Consider the following 16,131-nt stretch of genomic DNA (forward strand, 5'->3'; position numbering starts at 1 on the left):
TCTCTGTTTTAATTCTATAGAAAAAATAATTTGTGGCTTGAGAAACCCTCATAATCGTGCATGAGCAGGGAGAGTGAGGTAAAGAGGACTTCCTGTGAATTATTCCACTTGTAACTTCCCATACGCCCAGTGTTTACGAAGCTGATCCCTTGGTCTTCCCTAGGATCTTTTTCATCCAAGTAAATGCCCCCGAAGCCAGGGGAGAAGGTCAGCATGCAATTCCCAAGAGGCAGTGCTGAAAATCCATACGATGCCACCAGGCCACACACCAGTGCACGGTGTGGCCTGGGGGAAGTTTCCTCCTGTTCCATGCCTCAGGGCCAGCCACCTAATCTAGGGGCTCACAGCAGTGGAGCTGCCAGCAGCCCGCTAGAGCTCTGCCGCTTGTCTGACACCGAGAGATCCCTTCCTGGCGCTGTGGCTTCCCCCTTCCTCTGCTCTCGGACGGCTGGAATCTGTGCGAGCCCTGGGATGTCCTTGAGGCGGGCAGGCCAGATGGAGAGCTGGCAGCCCCTTCCCATCTGGGGGCTGAGGCGCCTTTAATTTGGATACCTTAAAAGGCTCGCAGGAGCCAGGGACTGGGTTCTTATCTCCTGTGCTCTGGATGGGCCTTATTTATAGCCCTGCTGGCAAGAGCAGCTCAGCTGGCTGGCAGCTGCACACACGGTTGGTTCGGGGAATCCAGCAAGGCAGCTGTCCTGCGCTGTCGCTGTCCCCTCTGGTCGGGCTGGAGGGCAGAAGACAGGACGGGTAAGGACTACAGTTTCCTCCTCTCTCTTTCCTCTCCCTTGCCATCCTTCCCACCCTGTGCCTGCAAAGCCTTAGAGGCCAGCTGGGGAGGTTCGTGTTCTGTGCAGACAGGGGACTCCAGCCCCGGGAGGGAGCTCTCTGGCACTGTGGACTTGCAGATGCCGAGCAGAGACCCAGGTGGCATTGGCAGCTGGCTCCCCCCAGCAGCAAAGCTCCTGCCCCACAGGCCCTGGGGAAAGAGCGGACCTGTCCTCCCCAAAGCCACGGCAGTGTTCTGCAGGAATGCAAAGACCACGGGAGAACCCTGTCCAGGCTACCCTTTCCCAGTGGGAATCAGGAATTTACACGGACTTTTGAACACTGGAAAGCTCTTTTTGAAAGAGGAAAGAAAAAGAAAAAAATTACGAAATAAACATTGGAATGGGGTAAAACCACAGTACTCTTGAGCTTTTTCTGCCTGACAGGATTTCCGGATGGCCTGGGGTGAAGAGGCAATTACTGATGAGTCTGATTATGCTGGGAAAGTATGCTTATTCAAGATGACCTGTTAGGGCTGATGGTTCGAAAGTACAGAGAGCTATTGTGTGCTTTAAAAAGGAAACACATTAATATTTTACTAGATTCTAGAGCAGGATGTATGCAAAATGCACAGTACTGAGTAACGCTCAGGGCAGTCGCATCATAATGGTCATACTGCTAGAGTGACATATACATGATAACAGGTGTCATACAGATGAACATCCTCCAGCCGGACTCCACGCGAGGCACTTTATCAAGTCCAACCCGAAAAGAAAGCAGAAAGTGTCAGACCAATTTTTCTTTTTTAAATAATTCTGAAGTCAAAAGACAGAATTAGCATGTGCGTTAACGGCTGACGTTATTTTATCACGTATTTGCTCTATATAGGTTTGTTGTTGCTTTGTTTGTTTCTTGAGGGATGTTATTTGAATTCTGTTTTATTCGTAGGTCTGTAACAACAAAACGTGCTGTACTAAAGCCGACTACATTTTGAGATCTATCCTATCTTACCAAAGTTTTTGTTTTTAATGGAGTAGCTAACTAATCAACTCAAATGATTACATTTTGGAGGCTTTTTCTAATATTAAGATAATACTTTAATGTACAGCTTCTGTGAAAGTTGCCTATTTTCCCATAAAGCATACGTGCCCTGACTGCCCGCTGCTCACCCCCATCTTGCTGTCTTTCCGCACGTTTTGTGCTTTTGGATTTTATCAGCCTGTCCAGTGCATCCAGAGTCCTCCGTCCATCTCAGCTCCCTGAGTCAGGCCGCACCTCTCGCTGCAGTCCCACAGCCTTAGCACAGGCACCTACACGCTCTCTACTGGTCTCTAAAATATTTCCTATTTAAAAATAGGTGGCCAAGAGACACTGCCTTCAAGTCATCTTCTCCCCTCTGTTAAAAAACAAAACTCAACCGAGTACATTTCAAAGATCTTATTGGCTTCATTCAAGGATACATGAATCAGGCTGCATCCAATCCAGCAGAGAGAAAGGAGCTCCAGAGCTCTCCAAAGAGAAAGACTCTTCTAGCAGAAGGAGCAGGAGCAAGGAAGTTATACGAGGGAAAAGCAGACTGGTGATTGCAGGTCACTTTCCTTTAGGGGGCCGCAGGGGTCTGTCACGCAGACCTGACTGGCACTGCCAGGTGACTCCTGCCTGCTGGGTTCAAGATTCCATTTCTGGGAGAAACAAAATGACAATGAAGTGAAGTCTCAGTTTTGTGATGTGGGGCTTACCATAAGTAACTCCATTTGGGGCCTGTTGTCTTGTTCTTAACACCCCCGAAGAAAGAGGCGAAATTATATTTATGAAGCTTATGAATATAATTTTTCCTACTACACAAATATATATTCACCATAGAAAATACAGACCAGCAGAGAGAAGACAGTGGAAAATTATGTGTAGTTTTACTCCTCAAAAATAACCACTGTTAGCATTTTATTGTTTATCTTAATTATTTCTTGATTCTAAGAGGTTCTTGATTATAAGACCAACCATTAATTTAATACTGGCTTTAAAAGAGGGAAAAAAATTCCCACTACGTTGTACAGACTGATGTATCTTAAGATGAATCCAAAAACAATACATTATGCGGGGAAATATAAATTATAATTAAGGAAAAAAAATATATATGGTTGGGTTCCTTGGTAGTCTACTTTTTGTCCAACTTATAGTCAATGTACTCTTACTGAGTATTCAAACTCTCATTCTTTGAAAATTGCTTATCTTTACGTGACATTGTGACTTCTTTTACTTAGAATATTAAAATATTCATAATAGTTGGATAAATGGGAATTAAAAAAGCATAAACTGAGATTTAGATAAGTAATTTTCATCAGAATGTAGCTTGTCTTGAAGGGTGATCTGCTGATTTCTGTACTGCTAATGCTGCCCACTGAAGAGAGGAATGCTACTCATCCTGTGTCTCTATCTGTAAGCCCCCAAAACTTGTCTTACCGATTTTCTTCAGTGTCATTGATTTGTCAGCCTTTCCTCACTTAGTCTCCAATATACCAGAATAACAGGGAAAAATACAAAGGAACTCACATAAGTTCTGAGCAATTTGGTATTTAACAGATGTATTTCATAAACGTCATTAATTTTTTAAGTATAACGTTGTAAAAATAAAATAAATTTTAACTCTGAGGACATTTTTACAACTTGGGGCTTTGAACTTAAAAGATAAATTTTAGATAGATGGAAGAGCAATAAAAATTCATTTTAACAGAAGACTTTTGTTACAGTTAAAAAGTAATACTTGGGGCCAGCCCTGTGGCCCAGTGGTCAAGTTCACGGGCTCTACATCAGCGGCTGGCATTCTGGGTTCAGAACCCCAGGCAGGACTTACACGGCTCACCAAGCCATGCTGCAGTGCCAACCCACATACAAAATAGAGGAAGATTGGCATGGATGTTAGCTCAGGGCAAATCTTCTGCAGCAAAAAAAAAAAAAACAGAAAAGGAAAAAGTAATACCAAAACGTGAAATGGAGATAAAACCGTATCAAGCCAATGACACATAAAATATGCTCCATGTGTTTATTAAGAAGGTGTTTGAGGGAAAAGTGCAAGAGTTTCGTTCTGGTTTTCGCCGCTGGAGACCTGTCTAACCAGCATGAAGGGGGCAGGGCACCGACGACTTTCAGTGAGTTGGAGGCCCACAGCGCTTTCTTCCCAGCTCACGTCTGAGCTGGTAAGTCGGGACTAATTTCACAATGTCAGTGCGTGGTGCAGCACGACACAAAAGAGAGAAGACGTGACGTTGCTCACTCCCCTTCTCTCAAATTCACACCCTGTGGGAAGATAAACCATTGCACCACGGCACGCAGGGTTCCAGGATGACTTCTTGTAGGTAGTGACTAAAACGCCGAACAGCACAGCCGCGGCACGAAACACACACAACGATCACAAGCAAAGCTTGCATAGAGTTGGTAATTTTTAAAAGTCAGAATACAAAGCTTCATTCATAATATATAATCTTAACTGTCATATATATGTATTTTTATATACATACTGAAAAATATAACAAAATATATAAAATTATTGTTTTTATTTCATTATTGAGACTAATCATGAAAGTTTTCTTATTGCAAAATTCCATGCAAATATAAAGCACTCTAATTATCGCTGCCAATTATGAAAACTGTAAATAACCAACCAGAACGGTCAGCCTCTTAAAAATAATAGATAAAATTTATTCAATGAACTAGATCCAGGAACTATGTATGCTAATATTTAATACTCACAACCACCCTACAGGTCGGTACTTATTATTATGGTTGCTGTTCCTACTTTCAGCTAAGGAGACAGGCTTAGGACAGCGCTGTCCGAGCTAAGGATGCGCTCTGCTGTTGGGACTTGGGCATCGAGCGCGTCAGAGGCCCCGAGAGAGGCTCAGGGCCGTGGCCCGGGGTCTGAAAGGCGCGCAGGGATGCACGCGGCAGGAAGGGGGGCGACCTGCCTACAGGAGTGTTACTGGGAACAGGAAGGAAGTACTGGGCGTCAGGTTTACAGAGAAAGCGGCACGGAGCCTGGAGGAAGGACGGAATTACACAGACGGAGGAGGTTCGGGGCGCAGGCTGTGAGCAACCTGGGGACAGAGACCGTGGGGACGGGCGCGCCGGGTGAGGGGGGTCCCACCGGGGGACGGTCCGCGGGAGGCGCTGTGCTGGGGAGGCGGCTGCTTTACTTCTCTTTGTTCTTTTTGGGACATTTCTACAAACCAACATTTTGTAAGAGGAAATGAAGCGGTCACTGGGCTCCCCAAAGGAAAAAGGAAAAAAATCTTCTCTGTCAAGGATCTGAATTGGGACTAATTTGAATTCCAAATTTAAAATGAAATGAAGCGCTGGGTTAGAGACGCCCTGGAGCTGGCATTTGGGAGCTTACCGTGCGCAGGCGCGGTTGTGAATGCTGCACGTGCGTGCAAACACACGCACAGGCTCGCGTGAGCCGCACAGCGGCCTCCGGGAGAGCGTCTGGTCTCGTCGTCGTGTCTGAGGACGCCGCGGGGTTGGGGGGTCGGGGAGTCCGCGGCTCTGGGGGCGTCCGGGACTCAGAGCTGGGAGGCCGGAGCGGGGATTTGAACCCAGGCAGCTCAGGGCCCGACCAGAGGCTGTTGGAAGGGTCTCCACTGTGGAGAAAGGACCTCACCTTAAAAATGACCGAGGGCTTCCAACTTATCCTGCACGTTCCGTTTTTTAATTCTCCCTTTATCTCCACCGCGATCTCGAGAGCAAGGGAAGGGCGTCACTCTTGTACCCCAGACAGCTAACACTGCAGCCGCCTAAAAGATGTTTGCCGAACTAAATTGTTGTGTTTAATTCAGGCGTGAAGAACCGTTAAGATCCAAAGGAAGGAGCCAGAAGTTGTCCTTGTTGGCTAGTACTTTTCCCCTGTGCAATACTGGCTAGGAAACAGGCTTGACATTCGCTTCCTACCCTTTATACACAGCACAGGAAGTAATTAATGATCATAACAATCTTTTCTTAATGGAAGTTTTATTGGGCGATAAACACTAATATTTGATGATATGTATCCCTAAGGGGTAAATGCTCTGCCTTGGAAGTTTTCGTTCACCATAGTCAGTGTGTGTGAGGTGTGTGGTATGTGTGCATGGGTGCTGGGGGAAGGGAAAGATGATGGAGATGCTGAATAAATTCTAAACGCTATAAACTTCCTTTTTCAAAAGCTCTCCAATTTTTTTCAGAATCTCTTAAGTCATTTATTAGGAAACAACATTTTGCTGTCTTTAAATATAGTTTAGTAAACAAAAAAACAGGTAAGAGAGAATAGTCTCCTTATGTCAAAACCTCAACTTTGATTACACTGAATTGCCCACCAAGTGTTATGCCCTTCCAATCCCGAAAGCAGAAGACAGAGGTCACAGGCCTTTCGCATCAGTTAGCTGAGTGAGGAAATGATAGCACGTGTGTGATGTAGGGACAGCTAAGAGATTCCGAAAGTGCGACGAGCTCCCTTCGGCACCTCTCTCTCCGCTGCAAACTGAAAATGCAACAATCCTATGAACAGGTGCAAGTTATTGGCTTCAGATTAACCAGCCTGGGCAGTCATCCAAGAGAGGGAAGAAATATTCACAACAATTCCATGTCTAAAATGCTCTCAGATGGAAAAACTCTGAGGGCAGCAAGGAGGGTGGAGTGAGCATCTTCTAATTAAAGCAGAGTTCTCAACAGGTCAGAAGGTTTGGAAATTCACAGTGGCAAGTCCAACATCATGTAAAGCATGGAATTTGGACGGAGGAACTGATAAGGCCCTCAGCCGCCATGATTAAGCGTGGCAGCAGCCCGTCCTCCAGCCTGGCTGTGGGGTAGCCCTGGCGGGTGCTGGCACCCAGCCGCGAGCTGCCTCTGCTTCTGTAAGCAGCACTTCACCGTTTTGTGGGAAGCAGCAGCAAAGCTCCTGCAGCCTCAGGCAGGAGCAGCTGGGCGGCTCCGAAGCCAGCAGGAGCTCAACTGAACCACGAGCCTTTTTTAAATTTCTCGTCTGTCACAGTACAAATGTGCCCTTTACCCCTTTCGCCCTCCCCACCCCCACCCTTCCTCTCCGGTAACCACTAATCTATTTTCTGTGTCTATGTGTTTGTCTGTTGTCGTTGTTTTATCTTCCACATATGAGTGACATCATATGGTATTTGGCTTTCTCTGTGTGACTTATTTTGCTAAAAAAAAAAATTTATCATATTTGTAACTTAAATTAGACCGTATCTCCCTCCTGCTCAACACTCTCCGATGGCTTCCCAAATCAAAACAAAATCCTCACGCTACATAACCGACAGAGCTCTCCACGGCCCAGGCCCAGCCTCGTCTCCTCCCTTTCTCCCCTTTCATCTAGGGTGCTCCAGTCACACTGCCCTTCCCAACAGTGCCGACCAACTGACCTGCCCCAGGGCTTTTGCACTTGCTGGTGCACAGGTCAGGCTCTCCCCCAAGAAAATCGCACACCTTCCTCTCTCCTTCATTCACACGCATCTGAGAGCCACTCCTGAAGACTCCATCTAAAGTGACATTCTCAGCCACTCTCTAGCTCCTTGCCCTGGTTTACTTTTCTTCAAAGCACCTTGTCATCTCACACATATACACACCCACAAAGTTACATATATGTCAGTGTTTGTCTCTCCTCAGTAACACATGAGCTCCAATTTCAGCAGAGACTGCCTGTTTTGTTCACAGAGATATACCCAGTACCTACACAGTGAGGGGCGAATGTGGGTGCTGAATAAGTATCTGTCAAAGGATGAAGCCTTGAATAATCCATTTTCACACCTTTCCTTTGAATTCATAGAAACCTTTTCACTGTAATAGATCTATCATCACCCGTCACAAAGTATTCTTATTAGAGTCCAAGTCTAATGCTCCCCATCCACGACTCAGACCTCATTTCAAACACCCCCACAACACTGGCATTTGGTTAAGGGAGAAGGTGAGAGGCGGGGGTCAGGCTGCCTGCGCTTGGGTCCCAAGCTCTGCCACTTACCACGAGGCCAGGCAAGACACCAGCGTCCCAGACCCTCATCTGTGAAATGAGGATAACAGCAGTAGCCTCCTCGGGCCACCATGAGGACTTGACAAGGCGCTAACCATAAAGCTCCCGTTCCTCCGGCTCGTACACGTGCCGGAAAGCACACCGTGCACGGCCGTGCTTCACCCCTCTGACTTCACAACCACCACAGGGCGTGGGTGCTGTTCTTATTCCCAGTCTGTGGAGGAGGAAACACACCGAAATGCAGAGGAGCGTCTCAGCCAAGGAGATGGAGTTGCTGTAACAACGTACCCTAAATTAATCTAAATTAGTCGTGTGAAAGAACACACAGTCATTCTCGCACAGTTCCGGAGGTCAGAAGTCTGACTCAGAACTCAGAGGGCTAAGATCAAGGTGTGGGCAGGGCTGTGATCCTTCTGGAGGGCCTGCGGAGGCATCCGTTCCTTTGCCTGTTCCAGCTCCTGGAGGCCGCCTGCATTCTTTGGTTCATGGCCCCTTCCTCCACCTCCAAGGACAAGGACAGCGATGTGAGTCTTCCAGCCTCTCTCTGACTCTCCTGCCTCCTCTGCCGCCCGTAAGGGCCGTTTGGATTACACTGGGCCCGCCTGGATAGTCCAGAATACTCTCTCCATCTCAACACCCTTAATCGCAGCTGCCGTCCCCTCACAGATTCTGAGATGGGGACGTGAGCAGCGCTGGGAAGCCAGGATTCTGCCCACCCGCTACAGAGAGCAGAACTGGGAGTTGAACTCGCGCCGACGTCTTGACTGCTGGACTCTGGTCGTGCACAGCGAGGCCTGTGGTGTACAGTAGATCTTTGGGCCTGTGTTGTAATGAAGGAGGATGGAAAGCTTGGATCTCAGATTCAGGTTTTATATACGACACCAAACAGGACAGTTGGTCCGCTTCGCCTGTCACCTGCAGTATAGGACGCCGAAGATCCACAGTTAACTCAAGTCATTTTACCTTAACAATGTAATTTTTAAAATAACCAGTCTCACCGCAAACATATTATTGACTTTCAAGAAGCCACAGACATTCGATAAAAGTAGGTCACAAAGTGGAAATGACAGCCCTGATTGGAGACAGGCCACGGCTCACCGTCCCAGGGGGGACGGCGCCTGGGCAGCCCAGGGCAGAGCCAGACAAGGACGCCCCACAGCAAGGGAGCAGGCGAGGAGGAGCCCGTTACCCCTCGAGAGAGGCAACACGGGGGACCGGGGACAGGGAGGCTGCCCAGGCCACGGCGCCAGGGGCTGGGGAATGTCAGCAAGTGGCAGAGCAGTCTGATGCCCCAGGAGCAGCGGGACAGGGCAAGCGAGGCCCCAGGTCAGCCACAGGAGGCGGTCACCCGCAGACCTCCAATCGGACTGCTGGCAGAGGATGACTCCATCCCCCGGGGGCTGGGAGGCTGTTCCAAGGCCCAGCAACCGGGGCGGCTCAGGCCGGAGCTCTAACCCACGAGGGAGGCAGGGGCCAGGCAGAGCCTTATGTGGGGACAGAGGAAGCGGCACTGGGGGAGACCAGAAGGTGAGAATGGACTGCAGTTTGGGGACGATGGGGCATCCGTGCTCTGCAAGCCCCGCCGCCCAAATCTGTGGCAATTGAACCACGTCCAGACCTCCCTTGAGTGGCACGGGGCTGCCCCTTAATACACACGTATTCCCCCCAGCCACTTGGGGAAGGCTCAGGAGCCACCAGGGCAATGGGGGTCTGAAAAGCCTGGGGTCCCCCAGCGGGGCGGGATTGGGGAAAGGCCTCAGCAGGCACCTGTGTGACAGGAGCATGTCATGACTGTGAGTTTTGGGGGCAGGTCCCCAGTTGCATTATTCTGACCCTTTCCTCAATATGTACATCACAATGTTAGAAATTAGAGGTGAATAAACTCATGGGCTATGTGTGTTTGTGGCAAAGCAATAATAATAATGGAGATTGTGTGCTATGGACCTAATTTCCTCGATTATTCATAGTTAGGGTGACCATAGAGTTTATGGCCCAAACTGGGGCACTTTGCAAAGGAAAGAGAACACTTTTATTAAGTATGCCAGGTCGACAGGTGTAAACGGGCAGGTCCTGAGTGCCCCTCCTGGGGGAGGGTCCGGTCTCTGGGCCCCAAGCCTCACTCACAGGAACCAAGGCCCTGGGTAGAGCTGACTGGCTGGAAACATGATGGTTTAGAGGGATCCCTCAACCCCCATAAGCTTCCTGCCCCCTCAGACCTTTTCACTCCTTTCTCAAGGAAGATAAGAAACCTGGAAGTACATTTTCCTATCAGGGCGTCTCGGCAGTGATCCCCACACTGGCCACCGTGTTAACGTCGGATGTGTTTCTTTCACAGAGATTGTCGACATTTGAGAGTTTCGGGCCCCACCTTGTGGCTTGATTTTCCGGTGACATTTTCCTAAATTGGGGTGCTTTTCTTCTCAGTTGTCGCTCCGCAAGTTCCATAAGGGAACCACAAGTTCACAAGCCATCCTCCCTTGCCTGAGTCTGCCTGAAATGGAAGTTTCTCAAACAAGGGGTCAGCTTCATAATTCTTAGTGAGCCGTCTGAAATATTTAGTGGGTTGAGACCAAAAATTTCTGACAATAAAATGAAATAACCTAGAATAGAGAAAGATAGAATAAAAAGGAATAGAATGCACCTCCCATTCTAAGGGTAAGAGTTATTTCATGACGGTATTTTTCCAGCACTACTCGCGGGCTGTGGCAAGTGACTGTGATGTGACAATGTGCTTCCTCGCCTGGGTTGCTGTCAGAGCTGGAGGCTGCCTGCTGGAAACCATGTTTCCACGGTTCCTTCCTCCTTTCTCCTGAATCCTTCACTCACTTCCTCCTGCGTCCCCCCAGACATCCCTCTCTCTCTCTCTCTCCAGACGGCCTAGTTTGAGCCTTTAGGCTGGAGCCCATGAAATTGTTTCCTGCTTGATCAATTCTCTAACCCTGAATCTGCATGGAAAAAGGACAAGAACAAAACAAAACAAACAACCAGCCAGAGCTGTTCACCCAAGAGAGAAAGGGTCCCGAGAGCAGAGATCCCTGAGCTTCAAGGCACCTGGCTGCCTCTGAGCAGCTCCACAGCTCTTCCACAGCACCTGCTGGCCAGCACTGCTGGTGCCTAAGTGTGGAAGCGCAAATTGTCGTAATTCACCTCCCTTCCGTGCCACAAAATAAGTAAAAAGTCTCACAGCCTGAGCGCCTGGCCCCTCTGCACGGCTTCAGGGTCTACACCGGCGCTGGGCCTCCAGCCTCTTCCTGCAATTCGGCAGCAGGGCTGGCAGGCAGTTAACTGGTTGCCTCCACATCAAAGGCTGCCTTTCATGACTGCTGGCTAGGGGGAGTGGGAGGGGGACCCCGTGCAGAGCAGAAGGGAGCGACCCCTGGCAGGATGTCTGGAAGGAGAGATAAAGCAAACTGCAGAGGTATTTTAATAGACATGCTGTTTCCATTCTTCAGCATGTGTTTTTCATTCTGGTTTTGGTTACTTTTGACTTGAGTTATGGAGCTCTGTCTCTTGGTTAAGACAACTTAGATGGGATTGCTTCTACACATCAAAAATGAGTACTGACTTTTTTGGGTGGGGCTGGGAATGATGGTAAGTGGCCAAGACACAAAGCACGTTGCCTTTCAGAAGGCTGGAAACTCTTCTCTTCCCTCTTCCTCGTGGGAGCAGAGAACCCATATTTCCAAGAGCTGAGAGCACTTTGACAAACGCAGATGGTAAAACATTATGTCCCCTGTAAAAAGCCAGCCCCGATGGTGGAACGGTGGGGCCATTATACGGCCAAAGAGGAAGCAGACGCCTTTTAAGCAGAGGGGCAGGACAGCAAGATGAACAGTCTTCCTGCTACAGAAATGTGGGAGATTCCTCTGAGGTCTCAAGCAAGTACTTGCTCTCTCTCTACCTCAACCTCTTCTCCAAAATGCAGATAGTGACATTTGTAAAGAGCTATAGTTAGAGTTTCTGAAATATGGTTTTGAGATCCTCAAGTGGCTTCTGAATAACTGAAAGCTGAACTACAATTTCCAATCACTCAGAAAGCTGCCCCTTGCCTTTGCCTGAGCCATCTGGCGCTGTTGGCCTTTCCCAGCGCCTGGGTACCATGATCCCTCCATGCAACAGTAAAGACAGGAGCATCCTCACTCTGGGGCAGAGATCAGGATGAGGAAGGAAAGGGAGGCCCAGGGACCTGGTGCTTGACACCACCGCCTGTACCTGGCCCAGTGCAAACACCCTCAACTTTCATTAGCCTTTGAACAGACTCTGCCAGTTTCCCAAGTCTCCAAGCTTCAGGAAAAGGCAAGAAGCAGGAGAGAAAATCAGGGCTCTGACTTTGCTGACTGAAGCCTCTACTCTGGTTTCCTCATTTTCTGAGGGACACAGTGTCTGTTGAACGAAAAATGTCAGAACGAAAAATAGTCATTCTGCAAGGATTTTGGTATCTTGGCCATTGCAACCCATGGTGTAACTTATCCAGACAATTGTTTTCTCAATCAAATCAAGAGGACATGCAAATCAACCTAAAGACATCATTGAGTGGCAGTATTAAACTGCAGACAGTATTTCATTTCATGGAGATTTTCATCTGGAGCATTTTGTTATCAAAGAGAAGTCACATCTGTTAGGACAAAAACAAAAGGCAGAATATGTGTTTTAATAGTCCTGATGTTTTTAAGTGGCATGTGGTTCAGTTTGTAGGTTCGTGTCTAACCTAGAGCTATAATCCTGTAATGAAAAAGTAAATCAAACCACGAAGAAACTATAAATCAAAAATGTTGATCCTTGTATGTGAGCCATTGTTCCCATCACAATTTTGCTTCCTCAGTGGCTTTATCCTATCTAACACCAAGTTTCTTTCTACGCTGGGCCCCAGCGATCCCCATGCCCATGTCCATACATGATATTCATCTCCACACCTGTCTTGCCACCAACTTGGGAAAGCCAAGAGTTAGTTGTACTTCACAGGAATCCTTGCTATTCTCACCAATGACAACAGCATCTTAAAACCCCAAAAAGCAAACACGTTACAAACACGAGCAAACCAACATGATTTTAAGCCAGAACAGCCAGTTCTTACCATTCCTTCTCCTGTCTGATCCCCAACATGGCCTAGACCGCTGCTGGGCAAGTGTTGTTTTGGAGGACCTGCAACGTGAGCTGGGGGGAGCAGCCCCCTCACTGTCTTCCATTACGGGGGCAAGTGCTCCGGGCTGACCCTGCACTCAACTACGGGACCCCAAAGAGGCGAAAAGCTGATGGGAACAAAAAGGCTTAATACTGAACTCTGGGCTAAACATAAAAACAGCGTGGTGAGCAAATAGAGATGTCTTTTCTGTTAAATCAAAGAAACAAATCTGGAAAACTAGATCTTGGAAATTGAGTCCCTGATGGAAGGAACTTGATTTATGAGGCCAGCACAGCACCGTGCCTGCCACTCAGTAGGTGTGCCTTGATTTAACAGGACAATTGCAATGCAATGAGGAGGGGATACATTTGTCATGCTGCTCAGAAGAACGAGATTGTTTTCCTTACCTCAGGCATTGGGCTTTCGGTAGCATAATTGTGAACCTAACACAACATCCAGCGTCCAGTGACCATTCGGATCCCCGGCCTCCTCCTCTTAAACCCTGGCCTGTGACCTTAAAGAGAGCAGAGCTCTGCCACAATGCCCCAGATCACTAGCACCAAATCAAATTTACAAGGACTCTGTCCCAGGCACTCCACGTGGAGCTGGCCACCCTTCCAGGTTGGTGATAAGCTGGTAACTCTGGGACAGGCACCACATTCACTTTATTCTCACTTCAGAGACTTGTTTATCAAGGGGAGCCCGGACCACATGGAGTCCGACCAGAATCTACATCCCTCCCTTGAGTCCAATCTACGCATCCCACAAGGCCGCCAGCCACAGGGCCGCCAGGCACCGGACCGCCGCTGGCTGCAGAGCTCCAGGGGCCCCATTCTCGGGTGTGGATGGAGCCCTTGCAGCTGGGGGGCTCGGCAGCTCTCGGGGAGACACACCATCTCTTCTCCCGGCCCCCAGCCTTCCAGTTCCTCCTCAGCCATCCTTCTCTCTGCCCACATGCATCAGATTCTTCCTCGTGTCACTGTTAACTATGAGTACTTTGCTCCTATTATCAGTAGAGGTGTTATGGGTTGAATTGTGAACCCCAGAATTCATACGTTGAAGTCCTAATCCCTGTACTTCAGAATGTGACCTGATTTGGAAATAGGTTGGCTGCAGATATAATTAGTTAAGTTAGGCGTGGGCTCTAGTCCAGTGTGACTGGTGTCCTTATAGAAAAGGGAATATCTGGACAGACACACACACGCGGGGAGAACGCCATGTGAGCATGAAGACAGAGGTCAAGGGGACACTTCTACAAGCCGAGGAACGCCAAGGACTGCCAGCAGACCACCAGAAGCTAGAGGACAGGCCTGGGCCAGACTGTCCCTCAGAACCAACCCTGCCGACGCCTTGCTCTCAGACTGCCAGCCTCTAGAACTTCGAGGCAAGGGTTTCTGTTGTTTAAGCTGCCCAGTCTTTGTGGTCCTCTGTTACAGCAGTCCTAGCTGACTAGTGCAAGGGGCATCCAGTGGCATCTCTCTCAGAAGATGAGGAATTGTCTTCTTGAAACCTTGGCCAGGGCACCCCTACCACCCTCCACTGGACCCTCTCCCCTGGTCACTGTGATTGTCCAGTGAGGCTGGACTAGGCGGCTTTCTACAGATCCACGTGTCAGCCTTTCTGAAGTATGAGTACAGGAAAACCTGCCTTATAAACAACGAATATTAAACGAACAAATAAAATGCCCATATACATCTCTACCAAGGAACCATATGTATAAATATACTTCATAGAGAGATAAGTCTTAAAGAGGAAAGAGAACACTGTACCTCTGCAAAAAACTTATCCACAGTCATCTCCACAGAAAGGGAAAGTGAAGAACTGAGGCTGTTCCCTGGATCATCTTCAATAAGTGGAGATGGTACCTGGGTTTGTGGACCCACTTCTCTGAAGACCTGCAGCTCTGAGCTACCCGCTCATGACATCAAACTGTTCTTTTGGTTCTTGTTGGCGTTGTTAAGCCCATGGGTCTCTACGGCTTGTGTTCAGTAAGAAGAACATAAGCGGTTTCTGCTGGGAGGAGTGTGTCCCAGCGGTCCAGGCTATTTGCTCAGGTGTTCCCCTGTCTGCCTACTGCATCTTTCAAACCAGAAGGCCAAGCATTCAGGAAGGTCAGCTCGATCAGCCCAGCGGCAACTCCGTGATGAGCTTTGAGTGGCCTTCCATGGCCCTTTGCAGAGTCAAAAATGAGAACAGATAGGGGCTGGCCCCGTGGCCGAGTGGTTAAGTTCGCGCGCTCCGCTGCAGGCGGCCCAGTGTTTCGTCGGTTCGAGTCCTGGGCGCGGACATGGCACTGCTCGTCAGACCACGCTGAGGCAGCGTCCCACATGCCACAGCTAGAGGAACCGACAATGAAGAATACACAACTATCTACCGGGGGGCTTTGGGGAGAAAAAGGAAAAAATAAAATCTTTAAAAAAAAAAAAAATGAGAACAGATATGAGACGCCAGCTCTCTGTACTGCATATAAATCTCCACCATTGACTCACATGTTTGAAATCATTCCACCCCACCTCCATTGCAAAACAGAATGACTTTCCAACATATGTGGTTTAATTCAGTGGTTCTCAGTGTGTGGTCCCTGCACCCCTGAGTCCCTTTCAAAGGGTTTGTGAAGCCAAAACTATTTTCTTCGTAATAGTAAGGTGTAATTTGCCTTTTTCACTGTGTTGACATTTATATTGGGCACAAAAGCAGTGGTGGGAAAACTCCTGCGCCTTAGTGGGAATCAAGCTGGTGACTCCTGTAAGGGAGGCAAAACTTTACCTGTACCCTCTTAGAGTCTCCAGCTGGGCCTAAGAATTAAATTGACATAAGACAGATTAATAGGAGAAAAGCATACAGATTTTTGCACGTACATTGGAGCCTCCATAGGACAATGAAGACCAAAGGTGTGGCTGGCCCTAATCGTTCATATACTAGGTTGAACAAAGAGAGGCAATTGTGGAAAAGTAACTAAAATATATGAGGAGGCTTAAGGAAGATAAGAGGTATTTTAATAAGGTTTGTTTTTACATAACTCTCCCAGTCTTTAAGACCCTCTCTGATGAAGAGAATGTGTCTTTCCTCCCAGCACAGGGAGGACATCTTTCTGTCTTTCTTTCTTTTTTTTTAATCCTTCAGTGCAACCCAAATTGACTTGGGCAGGCTTGAAAGTGGCATAATGCTCTATTTTGAAGATTTGCCCTGAGCTAACATCCGTTCCCAATCTTCCTCTTTTTTTTTTTCTCCCCAA

At 48.2% G+C, this 16,131-nt stretch overlaps 1 protein-coding gene across 1 annotated transcript in view; it reads left to right on the plus strand.

The window, feature by feature from the left end:
* Window positions 1-275: 275 nt before the first annotated feature.
* The window catches only part of FHL2 (four and a half LIM domains 2), a 69,299-nt gene continuing 53,443 nt past the window's right edge, over window positions 276-16,131 (plus strand). Inside the window, exon 1 of the mRNA XM_014843543.3 lies at window positions 276-750. The gene's annotated coding sequence lies outside the window, so the exon portion shown is untranslated. The remainder of the gene's footprint in view (window positions 751-16,131) is intronic.

The sequence above is a fragment of the Equus asinus genome, chromosome 6 (genome assembly GCF_041296235.1).
Source record: "Equus asinus isolate D_3611 breed Donkey chromosome 6, EquAss-T2T_v2, whole genome shotgun sequence".
Classification (NCBI taxonomy): domain Eukaryota; kingdom Metazoa; phylum Chordata; class Mammalia; order Perissodactyla; family Equidae; genus Equus; species Equus asinus.